Source organism: Oryctolagus cuniculus, chromosome 13 (assembly GCF_051225735.1).
Source record: "Oryctolagus cuniculus isolate XC-2025 breed Fujian yellow rabbit chromosome 13, ASM5122573v1, whole genome shotgun sequence".
In the NCBI taxonomy this organism is placed as follows: domain Eukaryota; kingdom Metazoa; phylum Chordata; class Mammalia; order Lagomorpha; family Leporidae; genus Oryctolagus; species Oryctolagus cuniculus.
The window spans coordinates 100198205-100206378 of record NC_142879.1 but is presented as its reverse complement, the minus strand read 5'-3'; the positions used below and the strand labels follow the sequence as shown (position 1 = coordinate 100206378).

Below are 8174 nucleotides of genomic sequence, written 5' to 3'. Positions count from 1 at the left end.
GCTGGACGAGTGGCGACAAATTCTTTGAATTTCTGTTTGCTATGAAAAGTCTTTATTTCACCTTCATTCACAAATGATAGCTTTGCAGGATATAATATTCTGGGCTGGCAGTTGTTCTCTCTTAGTACCTGGGCTATATCTCGCCATTCCCTCCTAGCTTGTAGAGTTTCTGATGAGAAGTCAGCTGTGAGTCTGATTGGAGATCCTCTGAGAGTAATCTGACGTTTCTCTCTTGCACATTTTAGGATCTTTTCTTTATGTTTCACTGTGGAGAGTTTAATTACAACGTGTCGTGGTGAGGATCTCTTTTGGTCGTGTTTATTAGGGGTTCTGTGAGCTTCCTGTACTAGGATTTCTCTGTCCTTCTCCAAACCTGGGAAATTTTCTGCTAATATCTCACTAAAAAGGCCTTCTAATCCTTTCTCCCTCTCCATGCCTTCAGGAACTCCTAGAACCTGAATGTTGGGTTTTTTAATAGTATCCTGAAGATTCCTGACAATATGTTTTAGATTTCTAATTTCCTCTTCTTTTCTTTGATCTGACTGTATCCTTTCCTGTTCTCTGTCTTCTAAGTCCGATATTCTCTCTTCTGCTTCACCCATTCTGTTTGTAAGGCTCTCTATTGTGTTTTTCATTTGATCTATTGAATTCTTCACTTCAGTCACTATCACAGTTTCCTGTTGTACTAATTGTTTCGTTTCATTTTGATTCCTCCTTAATATTTCATTTTCACGAGAGAGATTTTCTATCTTGTCCATTAAGGATTTCTGTAGTTCAAGAATTTGTTTTTGAGAACTTCTTAATGTTCTTATCAATTTTTTGAGATCTGGTTCTTGCATTTCTTCTATGTCATCATCTTTATAATCTTGAATTGGGGTGTCTTTTTCATTTGAGGGCGTCATGGTGACTTCCTTGTTTTTATTACCTTGGTTTTTGCGTTTGTTATTTGGCATATTGGAGATATTTGGTTTCTTCACTGTGGTGCTTCTTCTTGTTATACTATGACTCTAGATTAAGTGGACTATCTTTTTTTGATGGAGCATTAGGGCTTGAGATGGGTGTGGCCTGAGAGCTCTGTTTGGTGTGCCAAAGGTGACACTCCCAGGTTAGGCGTGGTAAATCTCTCTCTCTCTCTCTTTCTTTTTTTGATTCAAAAGGGAAGTAATTCTGCACAGCTGAACGAAGTTGGAGTTAGTTAGCAGGCAAATGATATACCCACAGGAGCCAGAGATCGGAAGCTCTTTCCCAAGGACCACACAGGGAATCTGTTCGGCCCTCAGAGTGGGCTCAAATTCTCCTTCAGCCTCCCACTGGGTTGCCAAAGTTACAGAATTGTAGCGTCTCTGGAGAGTACTCAGGTGAATTCCGTGAGTTCTCTCCCCCACCGTCTCTTTTTCACAGTCTCAGTTCAGTAGCACCACAAATTCACTAGGTCCTAATCTCCTGTTAATTTGCCCCGCCCAGAGTCAGGTTTTTCTGCTAGGCTCAGGGATGGTGCAGACCTCAGGTCGCTCTGCTTATGACGTATCTCCAAGATGGTGCCTGCTCTTTGTCTTGCTCACCCTTGAGAGGTGAGCGGAGAGAGAGAAACCCGTGTCCGTACCAGTCACCTTTTTTTTTTTGTTTCTCTCTCTCTCTTCCAGTTAGCCTGGTGAAATTCCCCCCCCCCCGGGGGTCGTTCCCTCTAATCTCCTCTCTCCGCTTGCCTGCCGGTGTCTCGGGCTATTGAGGTTCGGCTCACCTCGCGTTCCAGCGCTGGTGTGTTGAGTCTGCCGCTGGTGTCCCGAACTGTGGGCTCCCACGCTCTCCACGCAGGTCACGCGTTCCGGAAGAGTTTCTTCTGCTGTTTCCTCCCCTACTCTTCCTTGAACCTGCAGTATCTCCACTTTTATTAAACTATCTCTCCCTGGACTATCAGTGTGCTCCCTTCCTATTCCGCCATCTTGCCTCTGAAGTCCGTATATACAGTTTTAAGTGCATAATGATACTTCCCATGGTCATGCCTTCCTTTGCATCCCTTCTCCTTCCTTTCTTGTTTTCTTTTGATTTTTGCAATGACATACTTTCAATTTACTTTATAGCCACAAGCTAATCCTCCACTAAAGAATTAAAGACCACTGTTCCTAAGAGTATAGAAAAAGGCTATAAACAATCATCAAATCTCAAGATGTCAATTTCAATCAGGTACATTATATTTTTGTACTGTATATATTGGTGAACACAAATCAGAGAAAATACATATATTGGTCATTTTTGGATTGCATTATTTCACTAAGCATAATTGTGTATAATTGTGCCTTTTTGCTGCAATAGTTGGGTTTCATTCATTTTTATGCCTGAGTAGTAGTTACATATATATGCAACATTTATGCATGTGCCACATATATATACATCTATATATATATATATACACTCAAATACACACACATTTTCTTTATCTAGTCATCAGTTGATGGATAACTGGGCTGATTCAATATCTTAGCTATTATGAATTGAGCTGCTATACATATTGGGGTACAGGTAATTTAGATAACCTTTCCTATGCTGATTTCATTTCCTTTGGATAAATTCCCAGGAATGGGACAGCTAGCTTTTAGGGTAAACCAGTTGTAAGAGTCTGAGGAATCGCTATACTGTCTTTGATAGTGATAGTACTAGTTTACATTCCACGAACAGTGTATTAGGGTACCTTATTCTCTTGGTATACTACTTTTGAAAAACAGGTAATTTCCAAGGCAAGTAGTCCCAGTGAGTTTTCTTGAAAAAGCACATTCTAAGAAGCATGTTGTAAATATTAATGAAGTTACTCTGAACACTAAGTAGGAATATAAACTTTTTCAAATATCCAGTAATAGAATATTTTACAAAAACTGACCTCCTTCTGAAAATTGACTTGAGAGGAAATCACTGATTTAAAATAATATTAACTTTATAGACTCCTTAGAAAGATACCATCTTTCATTTGAAAAGCTTATAGCAGCAGTGTGACAAATGAAATTTGCTAGCACTGAGTGACAATTTTGACCAAGGATCTCTTTTATATATGATATCATGAAATTATTTTGGTTTTACTTGGGCAAACTTAGCATTCTAAAATAACACAATTAGGAAAAATGGACATCACTTGAAGAAAGAAAATGTATTGCTTTCTCTATAAGGCCTCCATTTCCCTCCTGATTCTTGGGTTTTCTGAACGCATTAATGAAACTCCACCACCTGGAAGTCTTGCTTTAGTTGACACATGTTACACATGACTTTGCTTTTTTATATGTGCTGTCTCAAGAAATTGTCTCCCTTTAGGTGATTCCACTCCCCATGCAAGACTCTACACACCAGAAGCCCTCAGACTCCTGCCTGGTCCTTTCTTGCCCGCTTCAATGATTTCAATGACCCATTGTAATGGTTCTGGCTCCAAGTGTATCTTCTCCAGCCTAGGGGTTGCTCTTGAGCTTCAGTGATATGGCTTCATCTCCAGCTGATCAAATTTGTTCTAAGCTTGTCATCTCCTTATATGTCACCTCCTTATATAAGGTTTGTATATTTTCTGTTTCATGTCACTCCCATCTGCCCCACTGAGTAATCAAATACAAAACACAACACAACTTGTTTTTCCCTGCCAGTATTATTTCACACCTAAACAATAATCAAGGCTCATCAGTTTCCTTCCTAAATTACTTTCTTCTTGATGTTGAGCTATAACTCCTACACCATATAATTCACCCATTTAGGAATCGCAGGCAGTAGTCCTGGGGCAGGTATGCATGCTCATAGCTCCTTCGCAGAGATCAACTGTGATGGGAGTGCTCTCCAGTGAGAGCACGTGGTGGGGCAGGACAGGAGAGAGTGGCCCCCTGGAGGACATTGGTGCTTAGGCCTGGGGGAGCTGAAGAGTTTGGCTTTTCTTTTTTTTTTTCTTTTTTCTTTTTTGACAGGCAGAATGGACAGTGAGAGAGTTCTCCTGGTCTCCCATGGGGTGCAGGGCCCAAGCACCTGGGCCATCCTCCACTGCACTTCCTGGCCACAGCAGAGAGCTGGCCTGGAAGAGAGGCAACTGGGAAAGAACCCGGCACCCCGACCTGGACTAGAACCCGGTGTGCCGGTGCCACAAGGCAGAGGATTAGCCTATTGAGCCGCGGCACCGGCCATCTTTTTACACGTTTTAAGAGCAACTTTTCTAACAAACAAAACTACAATTGATCAAGTTATGTAAATAAAGATTTTAAAAATGATTTATTTATCTATTTGAAAGTCAGAGTTACACAGAGAGGACAGGCAGAGAGAGAGAGAGAGCGAGGTTGTCAATCCATTGGTTCACTCCCCAATTGGCTGCAATGGTCAAAGCTGCACTGATCTGAAACCAGGAGCCAGGAGCTTCTTCCAGGTCTCCCACATGGGTGCAGTGGCTCAAGGACTTGGACCATCTTCTACTGCTTTCCCAGGCCATAGCAGAGAGCTAGATGAGAAGAGGAGCAGGTGGGTCTTGAACTGGTGCCCATATAGGCACAGGGTGTTAACCCGCTGTGCCACAGTGTTGGCCCTCATAAACAATATTTTTAAAATGAAATTAAATTTTCAAATGCAGGGGAGAGAGAGCGGGAAAGGGGAGGGTTGCGGGTGGGAAGGAAGTCATCGGGGGGGGGGAGCCAATGTAGTCCATAAGCTGTACTTTGGAAATCTATATTCATTAAATAAAAGTTTAAAAAAATGAAATTAAATTTTCATTTCAATTAAGACCCCTTCTGACTTTTTGCTTATGGATTCTGCTCTTTGGTTAACAGCATGATCTTCCTGATAGATATAAGCGTGCATTACCTAAATAGTGTTTTTGAAAACATAATATATTCAGGGAAAAGTATTATTCTCTCTATCATACCCCATATATGTTGGTGAAGAGGTGATTTTCAGCAAATCCTACTTTCAAAAGTATATTAGCATATATTGCTTGGACATCTAAATAAAGAAATCCTCTCATACTGTTACATGGATTAGTTCTTCCTGGAATAGGCAGAGGCTAGGGAAAGAAATTTAAAAAAAGGGAGGGGGAGGGAGAATAACCTGGCATGGAGTCTGAACTTTCAATTAAATTCAGGTCAATTATCTAAAGCTAGCTTAGAGTTAAGTGAAAAATTATTGAGTTATCCTTTAATTAATTAATCTGTTGCTATTGACAGATGAAAGTGTATGTAAGAGATTAAAGAGAAATAAAGTTGTATGTTTGCGCATGATTGGGGCTCTAACTTTGATCCAGCAGTAAATATTGTTAGGCTGGTTTTTGTCCCTGTATAAGTACTTATTTGCATTTATTTGGTCTTTTGTCAATAAAATATGTTTTACCATAAATTTTGAAAGAACCCCCCAATATTTATCCTGAGCTTCTGACATAGAATCATTAACTTTAAGTTGACAGTTTAGTTGAAGAGTCACTATTAATGTATATATAATAATAATATATGACATAATTGCTTGGGGACTGGTGCTGTGGCATAGCAGGAAAAGTTGCTGCAGGTGCTGTGCCTTAACAGGTAAAGCCACTGCCTGCAGTCCCTGCACCCCATATGGGCACTGGTTCGAGTCCCAGCTACTCCACTTCCTATCCAGCTCTCTGCTATGGCCTGGGAGAGCAGGAGAAGATGGCCCAAGTCCTTGGGTCCCCACACTGGCATGTATGACCTGGAAGAAGCTCCTGGGTCCTGGCTTTGAATCGGCCCAGCTCTGGCCATTACAGCCATTTGGGGAATGAACCAGTGGATGGAAGACCAACCTTCCCCCCCCCATCTCTCATCTCTGCCTCTCTGTAACTCTGCCTTTCAAATGAATGAATACATCTTTAAAAAAGTTTTAAAAAAGGTATAATTGCTTAATTTATGGCACCGACCAATAATGCTATGGCATTTCAGTTGCTGGAACTATCAAGGATAAAGATCTTGGAGCTCACTGTGTGTTTGGCAATGATAAGTTCTCAATAATAATAATCATAGTGATAAAAATATTCATGGTGTGTGTATAATTTGGCTCCATAGACTTCAATTGAGAAAAGAAGGAAATATGATGGGCAGAACAACCAAAATGAAGATTTATTGCTACTGATGAACTAATGAATATAAGACACTATGAGGACTTTTCATTTCTGTATTGGACAGAGCCTGAAGATTAAGGGTTTTACGTAGCATTCTGATAGATTATAGGTATGTGACAAAAAAGAATAAATAAAAGAACTACCACTGATGGACAGGGGTAGGGCATTTTGTTATCCAGAGTATCTATGGATGTGTCACCAATAAATATCAACCATGGTGCATTATCTTGGTAATAGGCTCAAAGCTGAGATTAGTGTTACTGATGAGATCTGCCAGAGCCCACCTGTCATGGTACTCAGGGATCCTGACGTTAATGGGATGGCTGACACTTGCACAACACCGTGCATCTTCCCAGTCTAACCTCATTTCCTGAATGCTGCTAGTTTATTGCAGCTCTGGAAACATCTAGCTTGCTATGAATTTCACCACCATGCTACTGACTGACATGAATATTAATTTTGGGAATAAAAGGTAAGCCACTAATTTGATACTGGGCTGAGGCCCAAGACCAAGATACAAGGACCCACATGAAAAGTGATTTGCAACTATGCTTGACATTCACACAAGAAGCTAGAAATGTCCATTTTTGCTGAGCTAACACTTATTTTCCCTGATAAATGTCATACCTCTGCTTCAATGGTCATGTATCATTCCAGCATATGTCTAAAGAACCTAAAACATCTTAGAATAACTTTCACTCATGACCCATATTTGAAGTTATTGATATAACTGTTTATTCCACCAGCTCATTGTGACTACTGAAATGAAGAAGGTGAACAGTATCTGCATTAAAAAATGGACAAAATCAACTACTTCTCTTCCTTCAGATTCCATTTGAATACTCATATGTAAAAACCCAGATTAAATTAATCTTTGTTGTCACGGTCGCACTTGGTAAATGGATCATAGTTTCATCTTCTTACAATATGTTGCCCTTGACAGCAATTTAAAATCTTAACAAAGGTTTTTAAAGAACACAACTAACTACGTGTGCAGCCTCTTTGTATTGGAGCCCAATATTAATTCACAAATTCTTTTGCTTTATATTTTAGATTTTGTAAACTTTTTTCAAGAACATTTTCCATGTTTCAAATTCTCTATACAGTAGAATAAAATTTACTTACCTTCAAAATCATTGTTTTGGAGTTTTGCTGGAATAGTGGGATAAGGAATTTTTATAAAACAATTAAAACAAAATCAAATAATTTACTGTTTATTTAAATAACATGGAAAGTAATCATTTAATTCTCTATCTTCTAGCTTTTCTCAGAAACAGGCTTCTTGGGGGCCATGACATAACAGGGGCAAAGCAGAGAACAATTGTGGAGAAATACTCCTGAATCACCATAGAGCCATGAAACAAAAGAATTATAGCAATAGTAACAATTCAAAAATAAACTCAAGCTTGAAATTTATATCACACAACCAAGTAAAAGTATTATTCCAAATTACAGTAGCTATACATGACTGTGCTTCTCCAACTTTAATGTGCCTGGAGCTTCAGCCCAGGCAGAGATCAAGAGTTTGGATTTATAGTAACATCACTGTGATATTGGTATGCTGATCTGTGTTCCACATTGGGGTAACCATAGCATAGCATACACATATATTCATAGGATATTTTAATTTCACTTGAAGATGATATAATACTATTTTAGGGAACAGAGCTGTATTCATGCAGACAGATACAGTTTGTCAAAATATCATGAATTAGAGGCAGGTGATGTGTCATAGTGGATTAAGCTGCTGCATGGTACTCGATTAAGCTGCTGCATGGTACTCCCATGTCCCATATGGAATGGACAGATCAACCTGGCTACTCTACTTCCTGTCTATCTCCCTGCTAATTCAGCTGAGAAGCAGGGATTGTTGGATCAAGTGTTTAAGTTCTTGTCAACCATGTGGGAAACCTGAGTAGAGTTCCTGACTCCTGGCTTCAGCCTAACCCAGTCCCAGTGGTTGTGGCAATATGGGGAATGAACCAACAGCGGGAAGATCTCTTTCTTATTTTCACTTTGTCACTCTGCCTGTCAAATAATTAAAACTTTTTAAAATATAATGAATTAGGAGCTGGCACTGTGACACAGTGAGTTAATC

General features: G+C 39.7%; 1 long non-coding RNA gene across 1 annotated transcript; it reads left to right on the top strand.

The window, feature by feature from the left end:
* Nucleotides 1-1012: 1012 nt before the first annotated feature.
* On the top strand, nt 1013-7123 carry LOC149122804 (uncharacterized). Its single transcript, XR_016219398.1, has 4 exons — nt 1013-1571; nt 2082-2184; nt 3301-3531; nt 6823-7123. It is a non-coding gene; the product is annotated as an uncharacterized LOC149122804 (long non-coding RNA).
* Nucleotides 7124-8174: the final 1051 nt, after the last annotated feature.